Consider the following 22,791-nt stretch of genomic DNA (forward strand, 5'->3'; position numbering starts at 1 on the left):
CTTCCGGCCTGTCAGGGAGAGGCCCAGGAGGGGCCGGGAGACGCGGAGGCGGGGCGGGGAGAGGCGGAGGCGGGGCCGGGAGAGGCGGAGGAGGGGCCAGGCCAGGCGGAGGCGGGCCCGGGAGAGGCGGAGGAGGGGCCAGGCCAGGCGGAGGCGGGGCCTGGAGAGGCGGAGGAGGGGCCAGGCCAGGCGGAGGCGGGGCCGGGAGAGGCGAAGGCGGGGCCGAGAGGAGCGGAGGAGGGGCCGGGAGAGGCGGAGACGGGACTAGGAGAACGCGCTGCTGGGAAGGGTGTGTTTTGGAGGAAAGTGATGAACTCAGTCTCCTAGCAGTTTAGCCGAGTGCCTCCGCGTGGACGGGGAGTGGGGAGGGGGTGGGGGAGGAGGAGCTGGGCCGGATGAGTGGGTGGTCTGGGAGGGGGCCAGCGTAGTGGAGGGGGGGGGAGAGGGGTGCCCGGGGTAGTAGGGGTGGGGAGGGCGTTGCTGAGACCAGGCATTCGAGAAAGTCTTTATCATCATCCTGAAAGTTCCCGAGGTCACCTCCATTCACGCAACAGCTATTCAATGAGTTCCTAGTGTGCGCAGGCACCTTGTCAGTGCTGGGACCAAGGATGAGTAAACTCAGATAGGAGCATAAAAGTTATGTAGAAATGCTGAGGGTCACAAATAAATGAGAAAATTTTGGAAAAAGAAGAACACAGGGGGAGGATTAACATGACTAGACGGTGGAACAGAATGGAGAGTCCAGAAACAAAATTACACATGTATACACAGCTTATTTCAGAGGTGACACTGTAGAGCAAGGTGAAAGGACTTTTTATTTATTTATTTATTTATTTATTTATTTATTTATTTATTTAATGGTGGTGGTCAACTGGATATCTAGGTAGCAAAAAGGAAAAAGAAATTTGAGCCCCTGCTTCATATCACATACAAATACTACGCATTCCAGGTCAGTTGTAGGTCCAAGTGTGAAAAGTAAAATGAAAATTCTAGAAACTAAGGTAGGAGAACATCTTCATTACTTTGGGATCACTAAACCATGAGGAAGATGCATAGAGTGAGCATGAAAAGGCATGTGCAAGAACGTTTCTAGCAGCATTATCTCTGATAGCCCCAAATTAGAAACAATTTTATGTCCATCAACAATACATTGGATAATACTGTGGTATGTTCACTCAATAATGTAACTAAATTATGATTCATACAGCAATGAAAATGAACAACTGTTATACACATTATGAACAAATCTTACAAATATTAGGTTGAAAGAAGCCAGGCCTTCCCTCCCACCTCCCCCCACCCGTCCCCCATCCCCATCTCTCCAAATACTGGACCATTCCATGTATATGCCATGGTAGGATAGGTAAAACTACAGGGAAAGAAAAAAGATCAGTTGGTTACAAGAACTGGGGATAAGGAGAAGGGTTGACTACAAAGGATACAAGGGAATTTGGGGGTGAGGGAACTGTTCTGTATCTTGATTGAGGTTGTGATAAACACAGCTCTGTTTATGAAAACTCATAGGATTGCATACTCTAAAAGGTAAATTTCACTGCACACAAACTCATGGTACATATTTCAATTTTTATAAAGTTTTTTAGAAAGTTTTTTTTTAAATGTTTATTTACTTTTGAGAGAGACAGAATGTGAGCAGGGGAGAGGCAGAGAGAGAGGGAGACACAGAATCTGAAGCAAGCTCCTGGTTCCGAGCTGTCAGCACTGAGCCCACCGCGGGGCTCGAACTCACCGACAGTGAGATTATGACCTGAGCCGAAGTCGGATGACCAACCGACTGAGCCACCCAAATGCCCCGCATATCTCAATTTAAAAAAATCTTAATAATTAAAAACTTTAAAAAGGAGGCAAGATTAATCAATGGATGTCAGGGGAAGTGGTGACTTTAGGAAGGAGGAGAGTACCTTCTGGGATGTCCGGACTGTTTTATTGACCCATATAGTGGGTGCCCACATGTGTTCCTTTTGTAATAATTCACTGGGCTGACCTTATGAATTGTACATTTTCTATAGGTTCTATTTCAATTTTAAAAAGAAAACAAATATCCAGGATTTATGATATCTGTTTATAGAGACAGATTAATCATATAATTGTACCAGTTTCTACATAATTACAGACTGATGCAATTGTTGGGATAGAAACAAAGAAATTCCAGAAGGATGCTCATTAGGGGGCTGTCCTGCTCTGGGAGTCTTCCCTACACACATGTGGAGACATGAGGGAAGGACACGGTTAATGTTGCAGGAGGCGGTCTGGAAAATGCTTTTCAGATAGACCCTGGGAGTGTGGTCCTTCTCCTGAACCAAAAGGCCTGAGAGACTGGAGCATAGGCAAATGACAGTGAAGAAGGATGGGCAGATGGAGTGTCCCCATCTGTCAGGTTGTCTGCACATTGCCCTGCTTTGGGTTGTTTCATTCTCTCCCCCAGACCAACCTTCTTTCCAATCATGCTAGGACAGAAATTGCAGGACCCAGAGAATCAGAGACCAGGCAGTCTCACTTGCCCTTTGTTTCCCTCTCCTATGCCAGAACTCTTCCAGATGGTTGCTTCAGGGGATCTCTATGTGCAAGGACTTCCCCAGAGTCTCCTGTAACTGAGATGCCCGAACTGGAAGTCTCTCCAGTTCTGATAATGATGCTGCTGTGACCTGGGGCAGGTGATTCCCACAGAGGACCCCAAATAACATTTGTTAGAATAATTGGAGCAGGAACAGTTCGAGCCTCCTTGTTTTGCAGACGAGGGAACAGAGACCCAAAATGTAAGCATCCTTCTTCAAGACACGCAGCTGGTCAGTGACAGAGCCACGACTCACTGCCCAGTCTCCTGACTTTCTAACCCACTGTTTAATCTCCTGTTCCCTCAGCTCATTTCTGCACATGTCCATGGAAGGAAGTTTCATGAACTCTGGTAACCTGTTTCCTTGTGCTAGCAGCCAGCTGTGGTTGGAAAATAAATATTAACCATCTCTGGCATTGATAATGTTGGGTGATGCTTAAAATAATTTGATTTGTTTGTGCGTGTTCTGCTGCTGCCTAAGAGCTATTTCACACGTGGATGTCCTGTTTTCCTTGGAAGCTTTCCCAACTTCCCCAAATACCTTGTCAGTGATTCTAAAACTGACAGTTCCTTTGTATCCAACCCAGGAACAGTAATTCTAAAACTTTCTATTTTGGAAAGGTTAAAATATTTACTAAAATTGACCCCCATGTAACTATCACCAGGCCAACAATGATCATCCATGGCCAGTCTTGTTCTGTCTACCCACTCCCCCCTCCTATATATGTTGAAGGATATTCTCGACATCATATCATTTCATCTATAACTATTTTAGCATGTATCTCTAAAAGGTAAGGACACATTAAAAATAACCTCGAAACCATTATCTGACCCAAACTTTTTAAAGTTAAAAATTTCTTGATATCATTAAATGTGCACTTAGTACTCAAATTTTCAAGTATCTAGTAAGTACCTTCACTTTTTGTTTGTTTGCTAACAGTTTGCTTGAATCCGGAGCCAGATAATCTTGCCATTGGTTGGTAAGTCTTTTGTTATCTCTTTTAATCTATACGTTCTGCCTCTATTTCCTTGCAATTTATTTGTTGAATAAACTGGGTTATTTGTCCTGTAGGGTTTTGCACAATCTGGGTTTTGCTGACTGGAGTCTCTCAGCACCTTCCTCTGTCACCTGTATTTCCTGTAAATTCACTTCTTTATAATCTGCTCTTCAAAATGTCTCCCTCACTAGACTGTGAGCTCCTAGAGGTGTTTTATTCATCTTTGCCTACTAGGAGGCTACCACTGTAGGTGCCTGGCAAGTGGGTGAAGAAATGGATGAAGTCGGAAGGCTGTGTGTTCTTTCCTCATGTAGGAAAAGGGAAGGCACCAGAGTCAGGGCTGAATCTTGGTTCTCTGGGGAACACTGGGCAAACCACTTAACCTCTCTTGGCCTCAATTTCCTTATTTGTAAAACGAAGCAGTAATAGTGTCCACCTCACTGGGGGGATGTGGGTCTTAAATGAGGAAATACATATAAAATGCTTACTGGAGTGCCTTGCATAGGGTAAGCATTCAACAAGTGTCAGCTATTATTCAAAATACTGCGAACTTGAAATTCTGTATTAGTCACAATAGGCTAGGTCAAGCTGAAGGAATAAGTTAATCCCTAAATCTCAGGGCTTTGTGAAACAAAGATACAATGATTTTTTTTTTTTTTTTCTTGCTCATGTTACATGTCCAGAGTAAGTTGGTGGCTGGTATATGCCACCCAGTCCCTCAGGGATCAGGATGCTTTCATCTTGTGGTTTCCTTCATCTCAATATGTGGCCTCTGCATTTACCATGGAAGACAAGAGAAAAGTGTAGCGGCCACACAGTGGCTTTTAAATGCTTCTGCCTGGTAGTGACACATCAGTTCGACTCAACGTTTAATGATCTAAAACGCATCACATGAACCCACTTAATTGCAAGAGTGTTGGGATGTGTTGACTACCCGTGTGCCCAGGAAGGAGTGTGGATAGGAATGAGCCTTCATAGTCACTTCCACATGCTCTATGTTGCCTGTGATTGAATGTTAGCATGATCGCAAATATCAACGGTTCTGGGAGATTTGCAACAAGCAAGGAGTAATTCTCAGACAGCATTCACTTGAAATTTGGAACAAATCACTTAATAGAACAGTCTGGTCTCCTCCATACAATAGAATGCTCCTTTGTGATAGACATCAGCACGTGTGCCTCTCCTATTTTCAATCCTTCCATGGCTTCATAATGTACTTATCATAAAAAGTATCTTTTACCACGGGCTTCAAAGGTCTACTTAATCTGTCCCTGTCCTGATTTCCTGCCACATTTCTCACTGACTGCAATCAACAGCCATGCTGTTCTCTGTGCTGATACTTGACCATGTATTATTCTCCCCCAGATATCCTGATGACAATGCCCACATTTAATTCGGGCTTCTACTCAAATATCACCTTATCGGAAGGACTCCTCTCTGTAAAGTGCTGGTAAATGTTTAACTGGCTCTCTGAAATAAAAAAGGAAAGAAAGAAAGAAAGAAAGAAAGAAAGAAAGAAAGAAAGAAAGAAAGAAACCGTGGTTAGTATTATTTGCCCATTTCCATGGTGTAATTATATCCGCCATGGCTGATTTCAAGCTACCGTGACATCACTAAACACAGAGTTGGGAAGAAAATTTCCAACACACAGATATAATAGATGTAAATAAAGAGCATAGATGATAGTAACAAGTAGAAAAATAAATATAAATGGTGAGTGTTGAGTATTTATTACCTTTGCTTTTATTATAATGTATTTTTACTTATAAGGTTGCACAATTTAATTTATAATAATAGCTGTTTTTAACATCTGACCAGCAGAATTCCTAAAACTTTCGTAGTCAGCTCTGATGAAAGTGGTGAGAGCTGTTACCAGCACACCATTGCCTCTCCCAAAATGGATCTCCCCCACTCTTATCCTACTTTATTTTTCTTCAAAGTGTTTATCGGTAGCTGCCATGATATTATGCATTTGATTTTAATGTTGTCTCTCTACTCTGCTATAATTAAATTCTTTTTTGTCTGAGTCCCCAGCACTTAGGACAGTGTTTGGTTCATAATAGATATTCAATAAGTATGTGTTGAAGAATGAATCATTGGGTTCCCTTATATTTGTGAAGAAAGAAAAAAGATGGATTATAATAATAATACAAGTTACTCCCATACAAGCCTTTTCTCTAAGACGAGCCAGCATTTCTGAATTTAAGCAAGAAAATGAAATGTTTGTCACTATTCCCTAGTGCCCCAACTCCAAGGTTGACGAGAGAATGAATAATAATCCGTCAATAGACTTTATCAGTGTACTCATTACTGGCCATAAACCTAAACAGAGCAATTATTTCTGCAGACCAGCTGGAGGTCAAAGGTCTTTCTCAGTGAAAAGATTTAAATATCTGTTATTTATGCCTATTTTCATTAAATAAATTCATGAAACTGCTTAGGTTCCTCTCATTACTTTTTTTAAATAAGTTTATTTATTTTTGAGAGAGAGAGTGAAAGAGAGAGTGCAAGCAGGGGAGGCGCAGAAAGAGAGAGAGAGAGAGAGAGAGAGAGAGAGAGAGAGAGAGAGAATCCCAAGCAGGCTGGCTCTTGAGGGGCTTGATCTCACGAACTGCGAGATCCTGACCTGAGCAGAGATCAAGAGTCGGAGGCCTAACCTACTGAGCCACTCAGATGCCCCTCTCTGATTACTTATTTTAATAATTGTTTGCACGTGAATTCCCACTAGGCCTTCTGATCATTAGAAATTGAACAGCAGGCCTGGTTTGTGTTCCCTCACCCCAGCTTCTGCTTTCAAAATTTTCACATCTCTTTTTCCTTCTCAGTGGTGCCCAGTCTAGCACACTGCCCTCTACCCCTCACCTCCAACCTGTCACAACGAGATAGATCTCAGGGAAAGAGTGGTTCATTCTCATTAGAACTTGGGTGACCAGTTAAGCATCGCCGTGTCCTTTGGCCTGAGGTATTGGGCTATTTGGCCAGGCATTGATGAGCCAGCAGACTCAGGAAAGTGCTGTCACCGAACTGCTGCATGTCTTGGTTCCTGCCTTGGTCAGATGCAGAGATGCCCTGACCACATTGTCAGAGTCCGTGAGGGTAAAACTCTCTAAAAGGTTTGTGTTTAAAAACTCAGGGCGCCTGGGTGGCTCAATCAGTTAAGCGTCTGACTTCAGCTCAGGTCATGATCTTGCGGTTCATGAATTTGAGCTCCCTGTCAGGGGAGCCTGGTTTGGATTCTGTGTCTCCCTCTCTCTCTGCCCCTCCCCTGCTCATGGTCTGTCTCTCTCTGTCTCTCAAAAATAAATAAACCTTAAAAAATTAAAAAAAAAAAAAAAAAAAAAAGCTCAACACCCTCTAAACACTAACGCTAAAGTGCTAGTACACTCAGCTTGGGACTAAGCCTTAGACTAAAAATGTATCCATCCCCCTACAAAGTGTTGAATCTAAGAGACTTACTAGGAAGGGAAATTTTGTTTTCTTTTTTCTTTTTTTCCTGAGCACCACATAATTCCTGGTGTTTCTGAGACATTACTGTTTTGTCAACTGAATATTGAGCCTCGCTTTTTAAGCCAGGACCCAGAGGACCCACAGTTTCTGTTTGGGTAGCCACTGGGTAAATGGCTGTGCTCCGAATGAAGCCGGCTGATACATTGTGTTTTGCTTTTTTACCCAAATCATTTTGATCTACAATCTTCTCAACTCACTCTGTTAATTCTACCTGCATTAAAGTGGAATTTAGTTTGTACTTCTTGAACGGATAGCGTTAGAAAGGAGTCCCAAGAGCGTACTGTTAAAAGAAATACTGGTCTCCGATAAATTATGTTGCAAGGACAACCGACAAATCATTATTTAAGGTGGATAATCCAACCTTAAATTCCTTAAGGTACCACTGTTTTGAAGTAAAAAACAAACTATTTTCAACCTGTAAAGTTTCCTGTACTAATCACTGTTCAACTTTTCTCAAATCCTCTTTTCTTTCTTAAATCAGTTAAGCTCCCTCACTCTCTCCTGCTCTTGCTCTCTCATTTTCTCTCTCTCTCACTTTGTCTTTTCTACCTGTAGAGATTATACTATTTTCATAACCTTGGATTGAGAGTAACTTGTTCTGTGAGCGTTCCAAGACGAGCAAACGTTTCTAATAAATTTTAACTTGACAAACGAGAGATGCCTTGCAATACGGGAGTAGGACATGACGTTGAACATCACATGATCGCTGACGCTGATCATGACGTTGGTCGCCTTGATACGTAAGTGCTTTGGATCACAAGCATGTTTCCGGAATGAATTATTCTCGCGAACCAAGGTTCTACTGTAGATCTATATCCACCCCTTACCATACAACATGCAGGGACTTCCTGCTGGAGGAGAAACTTCCCCTCCTCATCACTGTGTTGGGCTTGGCCGTGTGACTTGCTTTGCTCTGTGGAACGTGGGCACATGAGACATGGGTCCCATTTGAAAAACGTTTTAACAGGTGCCACATCTTTCAGGCGGTTCTCCTTCCCTCTGCCACTGAGCCACGTGTCCCAGATGGTGCTGCTGTTCAGTCTGGCTGAAGCAGTCTGGCTTTGACCCAGAGCCACTGCCGTGTAATGTGGCCAAGAGAGACACATTTGCTACTGTGAACCACGAGGGGTTTAGGGGACCATTCCTTATCACAATCAGGAGGCTGAAAAGCCTCCTCTCAATGGCAAAAACCCCAATTGTCTCTCAGCCAACTCCAGGCACCACGTGCCTTAAATAACTGAAAAGTTTTGCTATTAAATTTTTCATGTTTGGCTTTTCAAAATGTCCTCTGACTAGCACACAGATAAATAGCTTATGCAAAAAAGCACGAATGAATTTTTTTCCACAGTTCTTGAATACTGGTAATGATCACATTCTGAAAAATGCTATGTCCTACTTTGACTTGATGAAATCTTATTAAAATGTGGCTTGACAACTGTAATTTGCTCTAGACAGGCTCCTTCTCAAATTAAAGGCTTAGATAATTATATAGTTGGACATCTAAATAATTAAAGGTTTTCAGTGAATTTTATCATTTCCGAATGTCAAATGTTCCATCGCTTAGCTTTATGTCTTAGCATTCACTTACGTGTTACGTACGCATGTATGTGTGTATAATTTTTTATAATTGTTTTAGTAATGCAGGAAAAGTTCCACACTCAGCTTTAAAACTACGTTTTAAAACATTATTGTGTCTCACAAGAATGTGCTAAAACATTGACTGGTTTAGTTTTCTCCAACATTGGTGGTATAAATCTAATACACAGAAGGCTAGATGCAGGAACTATTATGATGAACAAGAAAAACAGAAAGGTAAACAACCTGAAACCACAGGATCAATCCCATAGATAAGCATTAAGATATAAGTTTTATTAATAGTAAGACCTGGATTGAGACTTTGCACCAAAAATAGCAGGTTGGCTATGTATCTCCTTCTCCTTCTTCTAAAGCCATACCAGGATGCAAAGAAAGGGACATTTTAAGAAGATATAAACCCACACGGACAAAGAGTATGGGAAGAGGTGGGAGACAGCAACAAATCTTGGAGGCTGGGAAGCCATTGGAAGAAAGTAACTGACTTAGCAGCCTTAAGAGCACTGAATCCTTAACTGGTGCAGAAAGCCAGGAACAATCCAGTTCAAAGGCAGAACCCCAAAAGACTCAGGAATTGGTAGACAAAGATGCTTCTGGGAGTAAAGATGGGGCTAAGAATAGAAAGATCAGTTGAAAGTGTATTTAAGAAGCAGTTAGATCTTGGGCACCTGGGTGGCTCAGTTGATTGAGCATCCGACTGGATTTTGGCTCAGGTCATGATCCTAGGTTCGTGAGATCGAGCCTCACCTTGGGCTCCATGATGCACATGGAGCCTGCTTAAGATTCTCTCTCGCCTTCTGTCCCTCTCCCCCACTCACGCTCTCTCTTTCACTAAAAAAAATTTTCATTTTAGAAATTATAAAAAAGAAGCAGTTAGATCTCTAGACTTCTTGCCCTTCATGCCAGTGACAATTGTTCCTTTGACACACACACCAGCAGAGGACAGCAGGTTTATACTCTGATGTTTAAACTGAGGGTCTCTTGACTGAGGGATCCCTGATATGGGTTAGGATCAGGTTACCAAAGTGAAAATAGGAAGAATAAGTAAAAATTTATATGCTGAATATTGATACCGCCCCAGGTTTCTTGACAATCCATCTTACCAGAATGGGGTAGAGCGTGGAGATTTATCTGGAGAATATAACCAGTCCAAGGAGAAGGAAGCCCAATGGAATGGGCAGCTAAGTCATCTTACCCTGAAGTCATGTAGTACATCAGACTTCCAACCAGTTCTTTTGTGCTTTACTCTTTTTTTTCCAAAATTATTATGATTTTATTTTTTAAGATTTTATCATGAAGCAATATCAACACCCAACATGGGGCTCAAACTCACAACCCCAAGATCAAGAGTTGCACGCCTCCACCAACTAAGCCAGCCAGGTGCCCATGTGCTCTACTCCTAAGTATGAGAAGATAGCTAAGAATCACCAGATTTTAAGCATCCTCCAATTTGAGAGACAGAGACAAAATAAAACAAGAGAAAGGAAATAACCTATATGAAAGAGATTATTTGTGGGAAAGAAAATGTGGGGGAAAAATTAGTATCTTGAAAAAGTAATGAAAATTTATTAAGTAATAACATGATGATTAAAAAAACAAAAGGGGATTTAGAGAATAGAAAATAGTGGAAATTAAAATCATGGAAATTAAAAGCATAATAATAGAAATTAAAAATCCTAAAGAATGGTTGAAAGAAAAAGTTAAGGAACTCTCCCAAAAAGTAGAGCAAAATACACAAAGCGGGAACATGTAAAGAAATTAGAGTATTTTAGGAATTCCAGAAAAGGAGAGCAGAAAACATAGAGGGAAGGAAATCATCAAAAAAATAACTCAAGAAAATTTCCCAAACATGAGGTTCTAGAATGAATGGCCCACTGAGTACCTGACAAAGTACACCTGGAAAGACCTGCATTAAAACACGGGATAGTGAAGTTCAGAACACTCTGCCCAAATGAGGGAGTGAACCAAATGAGAGGAAGACATGAGATCTGAGGACCAGGTATCTGCAAGAATAAGATGAAAGGTATCTCTAAGGTGATATTGAAGGAAGCCATCTGAGCGACCTCTGTGCAGCTGGCCCGGATGTCAGTGCATGAAGTCTATTGCAGGTCAGAAGGCAGCAAGAGATATGGTTTCAAAAGACTGAAGATATATGGGGCTGGGGCTACATCGGGAATCCCTGTACCACCCCCCACCTCAATTTTGTTGTAAATCTAAAACTGCTCTAAAAAATTAAGTCTTTAAAAAAATGGAAAGTGATAAAGTGCCTGACGTATTTGGACGTGCTGGGAGATTTACTCAACTGGAGACAAGATTGGGGATAAATTAGTGATAAGTATTAGAAATTTAAACAAAAATTTTAAAAGCATCTAAAACTCTCAAGAGATAAGTGGCACAGGAAAGAAAAATTAATAATCCATGAATTAGCTGTCAATAGTGTTTACATGTTACATGGCCATAAAATGTAAACTCTGAATATTGATCTAACCAAATATAACACATTGGAAGGGTGAGATACTGAGGAGAGAGAGAGAGAGAGAGAGAGAGAGAGAGAGAGAGTGTATGTGTTAGAAAATGTAAAATCATAATCTCCTATGGTGGGAAATAAGTAAATAATGTTTAAAGTAAAAAAAAAAAAAATCAACGCGTATTTTTTTTTCAATATATGAAATTTATTGTCAAATTGGTTTCCATACAACACCCAGTGCTCATCCCAACAGATGCCCTCCTCAATACCCATCACCCACCCTCCCCTCCTTCCCACCCCCCATCAACCCTCAGTTTGTTCTCAGTTTTTAAGAGTCTCTCATGCTTTGGCTCCCTCCCACTCTAACCTCTTTTTTTTTTTTTTCCTTCCCCTCCCCCATGGGTTTCTGTTAAGTTTCTCAGGATCCACATAAGAGTGAAACCATATGGTATCTGTCTTTCTCTGTATGGCTTATTTCACTTAGCATCACACTCTCCAGTTTCATCCACGTTGCTACAAAGGGCCATATTTCATTCTTTCTCATTGCCATGTAGTACTCCATTGTGTATATAAACCACAATTTCTTTATCCATTCATCAGTTGATGGACAATCCCCAAAGGCAAGGGAATTAAAAGCAAAAATGAATTACTGGGACCTTATGAAGATAAAAAGCTTCTGCACAGCAAAGGAAACAACCAACAAAATAAAAGGCAACCAACGGAATGGGAAAAGATATTTGTAAATGACATATCAGACAAAGGGCTAGTATCCAAAATCTATAAAGAGCTCACCAAACTCCACACCTGAAAAACAAATAACTCAGTGAAGAAATGGGGAGAAAACATGAATAGACACTTCTCTAAAGAAGACATCCAGATGGCCAAAAGGCACATGAAAAGATGCTCATTGTCGCTCCTTATCAGGGAAATACAAATCAAAACCACACTCAGATATCACCTCACGCCAGTCAGAGTGGCCAAAATGAACAAATCAGGAGACTATAGATGCTGGAGAGGGTGTGGAAAAACGGGAACCCTCTTGCGCTGTTGGTGGGAATGCAAATTGGTGCAGCCGCTCTGGAAAGCAGTGTGGAGGTTCCTCAGAAAATTAAAAATAGACCTACCCTATGACCCAGCAATAGCACTGCTAGGAATTTATCCAAAGGATACAGGAGTACTGAATGCATAGGGGCACTTGTACCCCAACGCATATTTCTATTAGCATGCTATTTAGAATTATTGAAGAAAATACAAATAACCAGTTAAAAAAAGTTAAATGAACTTGTGTTTTGGAAATGGTGTGGTGGTAAAGGCTGCTGCTTTTCATAACAGCCCTTTTAGAATTATGTATAACTCTTTATAGACATAGTAACTTTATTTAATAAAAAATATTGGGGGCACCTGGCTGCCTCAGTTAGTAGAGCATGCAAGTCTTGATCTCAGGGTCGTGAGTTCAAGCCCCACAGTGGGTGTGAAGCCTACTTAAAAAAATAAATTAAAAGTATTAAATAAACCAAAAAATCTCTATTGGAGAAGCTTTGAGGTAAAGCCAAATAAGCTGTATGTGAATTTGGCCCACTTGGTTTTCTTTCAAGGACTAAGCTCTGGGCCCCCCCCCCCCCAATCTTCAGAGATGCCTGAGAAGGCACATCCAGAACACCAGAGAGTGTGGTGTCCCAGGAGGTGAGTGAGATAAGTGCTTCTGGTGGGGAATGGTTAGTTTTCCTAAATGCCACTGAGAGGAAAGAAGGGAAGTCCAGAAGTTACCACTGGAATAAAGGACATGCAAGATGCAGATATTTGTTTGAGATGTCCAGCTGACAAAAAGAAGTGATTAGCCTCTTAGTTCAGTGATTCCCAAACCAAAATTACCTGGGGACCTTAAAAAAAGCTCCTTTGGGGAACCTGGGTGGCACAGTTGGTTAAGTGGTTAAGCCTCTGACTTGGCTCAGGTCATGATCTCCCGGTTTGTGAGTTCGAGCCTCACATAGGGCTCTGTGCTGACAGTGTGGAGCCTGCTTGGGATTCTCTCACCCTTTCTCTCTCTCTCTCTCTCTCAAAATAAATAAATAAACTTAAAAAAAAATTCTTTCATTCGCATGGATTTACACTCACACACCTGAACAGTCACAAACACTCCAAACCTGAACTATAGTTAGACCATTGGGTTTTATGGCATGGGACTTAGAAATTAGCATTTCAAGGGGCGCCTGGGTGGCTCAGTCGGTTGAGCGTCCGACTTCAGCTCAGGTCACGATCTCGTGGTCCGTGAGTTCGAGCCCCAAGTCGGGCTCTGGGCTGATGGCTCAGAGCCTGAAGCCTGCTTCCGATTCCGTGTCTCCCTCTCTCTCTGCCCCTCCCCCGTTCACGCTCTGTCTCTCTCTGTCTCAAAAATAAATGAACGTTAAAAAAAAAAAAAAGAAATTAGCATTTCAAGAAGTCAAAGTTCTGATTCTGGTGGCCAGGCCTGGGGAACACAGGCCTGGCTAGACTGTATCCAGAACAATAGCTGAGAGTTGGGCATTGGCCACACCCACAAATCCTGCCCTTTCTCAAACTTGAGATATTGTGTTCTCAACAATAATTCCTATATCTGAAGCTTGTGTTAATGTGGGCTTCATATCTAGTATCTTTTTCAGTATCCTGTTTTAAAATGTTCATTTTTCCTTAAAGAACGTCAATGGATGGCACTTTGTGAGGGATTTTTCTTCTGGAATGTCACATTATTACAGGTGATATCTATTCTCATGCACAAGCACACTTGTTATTCAGACCTTGGAGATAGTTTGTGTCTTTTTTTTTTTAAATACTTTTAAAGATTTTATTTTCAAGTAATCTCTGCCCACGGTGGAGCCCAAATTTATAACCCCCAAATCAAGAGTCGTGTGCTCTACCCACTGAGCCAGCCCGTGCCTCCTTGCAGTCATCTTTGAAGCCACAAAGACTTCCGGTCACAGTAAAACTAAATTCTTTTTCTTGCATTAATGGTTATCTATTTCTTTTTGGCAACCTTATAAAACTCTTCTCTGAAAGTGAAAGTAACTATTTAAAAAAAGCTTTTTTTAAAAAAAAAAAAACAACTCTTTTTTGTTGTGGTAAAATATATATCACATAATATAATATAGTATATATAAATAAAATATATTTTATTTAAAATATATATATAAAATATAATTTTATTTTCCATTTTAACCATTTTTAAGTGTATGATTCTATGGTATTAAATACTTCCCTATTATCATCTGCTACCAGCACCATCCATTGCCAGAATTAAAACAATCCATTTAAAAATGTCTGAAGATAGTTGTATTACATGCTTAATATCTATTAAAAAATTCAGTGTTGGCCAAGCGAATTAAAATAATACAAATATTAAGAGAAAATTAATAAAATAACTTAAGAGTATCTTGAAATATCTCATTTTCTTCTTTTTTTTCCCCCTACTGTATTACTTTTCTATTGCTGGATAGCGAATTACCCAAGTTTAGCACCTAAAAACAACAAAGATTTTACATTCTTTTTATCATATTAACTCTTTGAAATCTGATGAGTATATTACACTGGATTACATGTCAGTTTGGATTAGACTCATTTCCAGTGCTCAGTAGCTGTGTGTTAACATATTTGCTACATAAGACACATTAGTTATGATGAGGACGGCTTGGACCTGAGCACTCTGTAGCTTATTCTAGATCTCACAAGCAGAAGATTGAAGGATAAATGCACATGCACATGGCATTTGGGCCAGTTACATTCCATTCATATTGTACCATTCTGGTTTTATAGGAGGCCCATGAATGGTCTTAGCTAGATGCAATCTTTCTAGATGAAGGAGCTGGGAGCCCCAGGACATGCATGGCCTTGGTCAAGGCATGGTAGTTTAAGATGTGGTCTAGAAAATATCAACCTTCCAGGGTCTTGTCTACTGACAAACTTAAACTAAGAAAGTTTATCCAAGGTTAGACAAGATATAGGCAAAATAATTATTCATAGCTTATTACAACAGCTTAGAATTTTAAAAAGTGTTGCAAATGAGTACCACAACTCATATACGCACAGAACCGTAGCTTCTGTATCTCCATAGCCTATCTAGTTTTCCTGTCCCCATTATGAGAACCTTGAGAATGTTCATGCACTGGCAATGGGAACATAAATTGGTATATTGTAGAGCTACCTTGGAAAACAAGTGTCATTGAAAAGGTACATACTCTATGCTGTAGCACTTCCAGTTTAGGAATATAATCTACAGCAAAGGTCTGCCAACTTCTGTGAAGACCCAGATAGTAAATATTTTGGGCTTTGTGGGCCAAGATATCTCAGTTTGGACTAGACTCATGCCAGGTGCTCAGTAGCTAATATTCAAGATATCACAGCTACTCACCTCTGCTGCTGTAGTTGGAAAGCAGCCATAGACAACATGGAACTGAATGGGTGTGTTCACGTTCCAGTAAAACTTTATTTGTAGACAGTGAGATTTGAATTTCATATTGTTTTCACCTATCACAAAATATTTTCCTCTTTCTTTTTTCAACTATTTAAAATGTAAAAATGATTCCCACCTTAATGGGCCCATACAAAAACAGGCAGCGGAATTTCCTAGATGAAGTGTTGTACATCTGTAGTGAGAGGCTCTTGCTAAGTTTCCAGCAGTGTCACCTGTAATAGTAAGTAAATAAAAAGTGGACCAAAGAAGCATAGACAATGAACAATAGTTTGTGATATAGTCATAGGACGGAACTCTACAAAGCGCCAAAAATGCATGAAATACAGTTACAGGTATCAGTACAGATAGATCCCAAACAATGAATATTGATCAAAAAAAAGCACATCACAAAATAATTCATGCAGTAAGATAGTTACATTAAGAGCAAAAAAAAAAGGGGGAGAGGGGGCAAAATTAAGCAATACGTAGGTGATAAAACTATAAAGGAAGTCAAGGAAATTATTAACATATAATTTAAAATAGCAGCTCCCATAGGGATGGGGAAGGATGAAGAAGAGAGAAGCAGAGAAAAGCAGAAGGAACTTCCAAGTTAATGGAATTTTTCTATTTCCTGAGTTCTCATGCCAGGTATGCAGAAGTTCCTTTCCTTCTCACACTTTAAATTACATATACATATACATATAGATACACACATGGCCTTGGTCAAGGCATGGTAGTTTAATATGTGGTCTGGAAAATATCAACCTTCCAGGATCTTGTCTATTGACAAACTTAAACTAAGAAAGTTTATCCAAGGTTAGACAAGATATAGTCAAAATAATTATTAATAGCTTATTATTATTAATTATTAATACACACATACATATACATCCACACTTATTACTAGCAATATAATTTTTGAAAAAGCATTGTTACTGATAACTCGGAAGTTAATTTAGTGCTTTACTCCACAGGTTGGTTTACCTGTTAGTTGAGCAAACGGACCTTGGTTTTGTGGGAAAGGGTGCCCTCTTCTGGCAATACGTCCAACGTTGTGAAAGTTTTTTCACAGCAAACGTAGACTTTTAAAAATACCAGACGCTCATAGAATTCCATGACTGAGAGGTACTTTGTGAGGTCTTTCACACCTATTCTTAGCCAGCCTGAAGTATTTTATTTTTAGAAATCTCTAGGGAAGCATTTTTTTCTATTTTTTGTTTAATAATATGGCTTGGCTTAGTTTTTTAAATCATTTCCTTTATATTCTAATTTCTATTTCTTATCAGTATATGAAATTCCTTAGAGTCCTTTATTGGAAGATCTAAGATACAGCCACAGAAATGCTTACCCTGAGATGCCTCCCGTGGCCTGTGATAACACCAGTAGGTGGGAAAGACTGGGTTTCTTGTCCTTGGCAATAGCTTATATATTCTTGCAAATATTTCAGAATTCTATTTCTATTCAAAGAAGGAAAATCTATTTAGATCTAAAATCTTGTGGGCACTACTATGGTTTGCTCAAATATTTACCTTATGCCTCCATTTAATATAGGTACTACACTACAGTTTATAAAAAGGATCTGAGCAAAAATTACCATTTAGTCATTAATTACTAAAAATATAGTTGAAGTTGTAACATCAGTAGTTTGGGATTAATAAATCAATTCTTTTGACCCAGCCGCTACAATATATTTAAATTTGTTCCTTTGTTAACTCACTGAATAAGCCCTTATTTGTGATTATTATCATTTTAACCTTAAATATAGTATTTATTCTCCCAGATTATCTTATGCCACCATTGTATTGAAAATAATCTTTAAAAAATTCCTTTTTAAACATTATACACTAGTTTGAAAAATTGCAAAACATTTCCTGAGTTACTATCTTTCATATCTTTCATGGCTACCATAAACTGAATTTCTATGAGGGGTTTTACTGGCCGTAAAATGGTTTTAGAAACACATGTTGAGTAAAAAATGGGTTGTGCTGCTTTTAAAAACATATGCTATTTTCTTTCTGTGTGGAAGAACGAAAAGTAGATGACAGAAATTAGAATCCTATTGATTTTTTTAATGTTTATTTTTGAGAGAGAGAGAGAGAGAGAGAGAGAGAGTCAGGGCACAAGCAGGGAGGGGCAGAGAGAGAGAGGGAGACACAGAATCTGAAGCAGGTTCCAGGCCTTCAGCTCAGAGCCGACACAGGGCTCGAACTCAGGGACTGAGAGATCATGACCTGAGCCAAAGCTGGATGCTTAACTGACTGAGCCACCCAGGCACCCCTCAAATCCTATTAATTTTAAATCTAGAAGTGATGGGAAAGTTTATCTTGTCTCTTGTCCCCTACTGAGGACGGCTGCCCTCATCTGAGTAAATTGAGATCTAACGTGTTCACTTGATTTGTCCCAAATCACACAATTTTACTAATTGAGATAACTCTTTTAACCAGTTTCAAATGGACTTAAGCAGCAGGCTGTTTTTTGATTTCGCGGGCACTTGGCATGCCCAGTGTTATAACATTGGGTAGCTGGGAGGCAGTGTTGTATAGTGGGAAAAAGCTTTCAAGTGAGAGAGATAGAACAGGGAGCTGGCTCTCGCCACTTGGTGGCAGACAGTGGGCAATTTACTAGGGGTCTAAATGGGAATAATAATATATACTGTAAAGTGTTGTCATAGGGCTTAAAAGAGATGCATAGTGGGGCTCCTGGGTGGCTCAGTTGGTTAAGCATCTGTTGATTTCAACCCAGGTCATGATCTCACGGTCATGAGATTGAGCCCCATGTCAGGCTCTGTGCTGATAGAGCAGAGCTTGCTTGGGATTCTCTCTCTCTCCCTCTCTCTCTGCCCCTCCCCCACTCTCTCTCTCTGTCTCTCAAAAATAAAATAAAATAAGATAAAATAAAATCTTAAAAAAAGAGAGAGAGATGCATAGTGCTTGGAACACAATAGATCTTCAATTAATAGAAGCTGCCATTATTGCTAGTTGTATATTTCTATTAGCTGTATATTTGTTATTATTATTAGCTATATATTTTATGTGTATCATTAGCTGTATGTTTTTTGTCAGTGGTATTTTTAATGCTTGTATGCATTTTTCATCTGAAATCCATCTCCTTAATTACTGCTTATGTGCTTTAATTCTCTATATTTTGCCACAGTCTGAAGCAGAGTGATTTGTATCATATTTAATTCTTTGATGCCTCAGTTTCCTCATTTGTCTTAGGAAGGAGGGATTGAAACAAATAATCTGAAAATCCCTTTTAGCCCTAACTCCCCATGTGCCCATCAGTTGGTTTTTTGAATCCCCACATTCCTGATTCTCAGAGGGTTTTCAGGTCTGAATTTCCTACAATAATTCACTCCTGTAAATGAAGCAATGGGAAATACTGGGTTGAGGGGCACCTGGCTGGCTCTGTCAGTTGAGCATACGACTCTTGATCTGGGGTGAGTTCAAGCCCCACATTGGGCATAGAGCCTACTAAAAAAATAATTGAACTGAAAATCATTGTCAAGAGTTTTAAAAAACGATGATGGGGGATATAAATCTGTTTAATAAATGCTGTCAGGCAAGCAGGATAGTAGGGAGAGATATTCATTTAGAGCTGTGCTTCAGATTATTTACTGAAGTAAACCTCAGATGGATCAAAGAGTTAAATATTTAATACCAATCTATTAACGACAAAACAAAAAAAAACCCTTGGAAAAATGGATGCTAAATTTAATCCAGCTGTGGAGGAGGGCTAAGTCTTTGATGCTTAAGAAGTATTGGCTAAGACCAGGGATACAATGCATATGATCAAATACGTGAAGTCAGACTAAAATTTGTGTGCATACTAAATACTGAAATGAACAGTGAAAAAAACAAACCGGAGAGAAGAAACAAATGTGACAACATCTGATAAAAGCTTTACTATTCAGATACAGCCAGCACATCAATGCAAAAATCAACAGGTAGGGTTCATTTAGTAGGCATTGAAGGTCATCCAGAACAAGAGACAGTGCATTGTCTCATGGACAGTGTCTACAAGCCAATAGAAAGAAGGAATATAAAATAAGGTAGCAAAAATTAATAAAAATTAGCTTGTTCAATGGAGCTAGGGCTACTTGGTCACTGTGAGGAAACAAAATGTGCTTTCTCACTGCAGAAGAGTTACCTCTTTCTGGAGAATAAGTTTCCAATATATAGCAGGCTCTTTAAAAGTTATTCATACCCAGGGTGCCTGGGTAGCTCAGTCGGTTAGGCATCCGACTTCAGCTCAGGTCATGATCTCATAGTTTGTGAGTTTGAGCCGCGTGTCGGGCTCTGTGCTGACAGCTCGGAGCCTGGAGCCTGCTTCAGATTCTGCGTCTCCCTCTCTCTCTGCCCCCCCCCCCCAACTTGTGGTCTGTCTCTCAAAAATGAATAAAAACATTAAAAAAATTTTTTTAAAGTTATTCATACCCTTCCACCCATTAATTCTATTTTGGAAATATACCCTAAGGAAATAAACTTACAGGAAAGGACATCAGTAGTAAAAGCACAAATATAACTTCTCCATTTATAGCACAAAATAAATAGAGAGGGAAAGAAAGTTTATTTTACCAAAGAGAAAAAATATGTGACACACATACATACATATATACATACATATGCATATATATGTGTATATGTATATATAATATACATATATAATACACATACATTGACATATTCTCTAGGCAGAAAAAATAATGTGGTCTGTGTAAATACTTGGAATTGTTTTTATGAAAATAATCTTAGGGTGAAAAGGAGAAGCATAAGACAGTCATATACTGATTGCTAGCTGAAACCATTCATGTAATGATTATTCAGTTGGGTTTATGTCTCATGGTTTCTGCTTCCTCTGCGAATCAGATGACTGAGTTGTTCATTGGAAGCACTTGGGAATGAGGAAGGCAGATGATGGAGGGGAACCAGAGGAGGCTAAGAATTTAAGTAGCTGCTTTGGGGGATGGGATAAAGAACAAGTATTCTGGGAAGGACTAGGACTGAAGTTTCAGATCATGAATTTGTTCCAGTCTGAAGAGTGATTTCTTTTTTCCTGGCATGATCCAAAGCCAGAATGTGGGAGCAAAACATGGGGGCAGAGTCAATAACCACAAGTTGTGAGTTTATCGAGAGATGAAAAGAATGACAATGTACATGTGAGTTGAAGTGTTGGTGAATACATCAGTCATTCCCTTGAAAGTAACGGAAAGGAAACATTAACTTAAGTATATAATGAATAGCTCATAGATCAAAGGGAAGGTTAGAGAGTCAGGCTGAAAAAACAGGTGGGACTCAAGGGAGATCAGACAGCTCACACGGGAACGAATGACCGGGGCTCCCTGCTGGAATGGCTACCACTGTTGTCAAGGTGGCCCACTACTACCAGGACACCCTTCCCCTGCCTCTGGACCCACCTTGTCTGGATTCTGCAGCCATAAATATGTACGAAGCTATCCATTTGTCGTCAGTGGTCAAGAGTTGACCTCATGCAGGAACATCCAAGTGACTAACCCTTGTATGTCCAACTTCTATTTCTAGGAGGAAGGGAGAAGTATCTGGCCCCTTCAGCTTCCACTGTGGAAAGAGTCTCTACTTCATGGCAGATTCTCACGATGGGGACTCCCCCCAGTTAGAAAGATAGACACATTGAATAGGAAAACCAAGAAACAACGCATTCACTGTAATAAAAGAGTGGTTGAGTATTGGGCTATTGGTTCTGGGATGACAGGAAAAGATGTGGGAAAAGGGGGTAGTTGAAAAGTTTGGAGAAAAAAAAGAGATAAAGGAACTGGAGATTTCTTTTTTAAGTTTATTTAAGTAATCTCTACAGCCAACGCGGGGCTCAAATGTACAACCCTGGGGTCAAGAGTTGCATGCTCTTCTGACTGAGCCGTTCATGCTCTGTCTCTCTCTGTCTCAAAAATAAATAAACGTTAAAAAAAATAATTAAAAAAAAGGCGGAGCATACAAGTTTTTTAAGCGCGGATACCATGTAGTTATACCTCAACGACAACCAACCAAAAGAAAATGTGGGCCACCAGGAATGGCACAGAGGTGGTGCTCGATGTGTTAGACCTGACCGAGCTCATAGCAGAGAGCCCAGCACTTAATATGTAAGTGAATGAATGTTGAATAGGTTTTTCCCTTTGGTTGAGCTTTCTATGTTTCTGATTTATTAAAAAAGAGTTGTGCTTAGTATCTGCCCTGATAATGACTGAATCTGATTTTCTCCATGGCTTTGAGGTATGATACAACAGAGACACAGGGACCAAAAAACCCAGTCTTATTAGATTTTTGCTTCATTAACTAGGTATTCATATTGCTTTATTTATATAGGTATAAGCTAAACAATTTCAGTACATTTGTCTGCTTTCTGGTTTAAAGGGTGTATTTGGAGGGGATTAGATATTATTGCTGACTACTTACCTGTTTGCTCTTAGATTCATTCTCTGCCTTCTCCCTGATCTGCTCTCTAATGCAGGGACCTATAGTTCTCAGACTACCTTGTCAACTGGCTTCTTGATAAGTTCAGTTAAAGGGACGACACTAAAGGAAGATTTGGGCCAAGGAGGAGAAGAGAAGCCAGGGTATTTCTGTCTGTGTGTCTGTGCATCCTTCCCTTCCATCTCTCTCTCTCTCTCTCCCCCCCCCCCCCCCCCCCCCCCACCATGTCTCTCTCTCTCTCTCTCTGGTAAAGTCTCTGATGACAGTTGTACCTCGACTTCCTGCCCATTAGCTCCTCTCTCCTTCTGGGCATCTCCCACTGGAGAGATGGGGCTTTGGAGCCCCAGCTTTAGGGCTCTGACGACACATCTCATCCTATTGACCTTCCCATCCTGGGGGTGGTTCTCCATATCTCTAAAATCTGGGTAGTCTCACTGTTCATATTTAGTTTCTCTAGTCCTTTTATAAATTCATTGTTTGAAGTTCTCATTATTTGAAAGCCCTAAAATATTTGCTGTTCTAAGAGGATCTTGGCTGATCTAATATTCGTAGCGAAAACTAAATATTGTGGAATTCACTTGACCTTCAGATGAATTCCAAAGTCATCAGACTCAGAGCTTGCTGTCACCTGAGAACACTTCTGTTCAAATGGGGGGGTTCTAATCTGAAGCAGAGTGTGCCTAGCCCTTCATCAGGTCCTTTTTCTTTCCTCCCAGACACTCAGCCGGATTCCACTTCCCAGCCATACAACGGATTGCCGGCAAATGGAATATGGATAGAATTTA

At 40.2% G+C, this 22,791-nt stretch overlaps 1 long non-coding RNA gene across 1 annotated transcript in view; it reads left to right on the plus strand.

Moving 5' to 3' along the window:
• The first annotated feature begins 13,339 nt into the window (after window positions 1-13,339).
• LOC116738043 overlaps window positions 13,340-22,791 on the plus strand; it is a 31,596-nt gene continuing 22,144 nt past the window's right edge. The window contains exons 1-2 of the long non-coding RNA XR_004343585.1: window positions 13,340-13,359; window positions 15,008-15,015. This is a non-coding gene — a long non-coding RNA (uncharacterized LOC116738043). The remainder of the gene's footprint in view (window positions 13,360-15,007; window positions 15,016-22,791) is intronic.

This window comes from Lynx canadensis, chromosome B1 (genome assembly GCF_007474595.2).
Source record: "Lynx canadensis isolate LIC74 chromosome B1, mLynCan4.pri.v2, whole genome shotgun sequence".
Lineage (NCBI taxonomy): Eukaryota > Metazoa > Chordata > Mammalia > Carnivora > Felidae > Lynx > Lynx canadensis.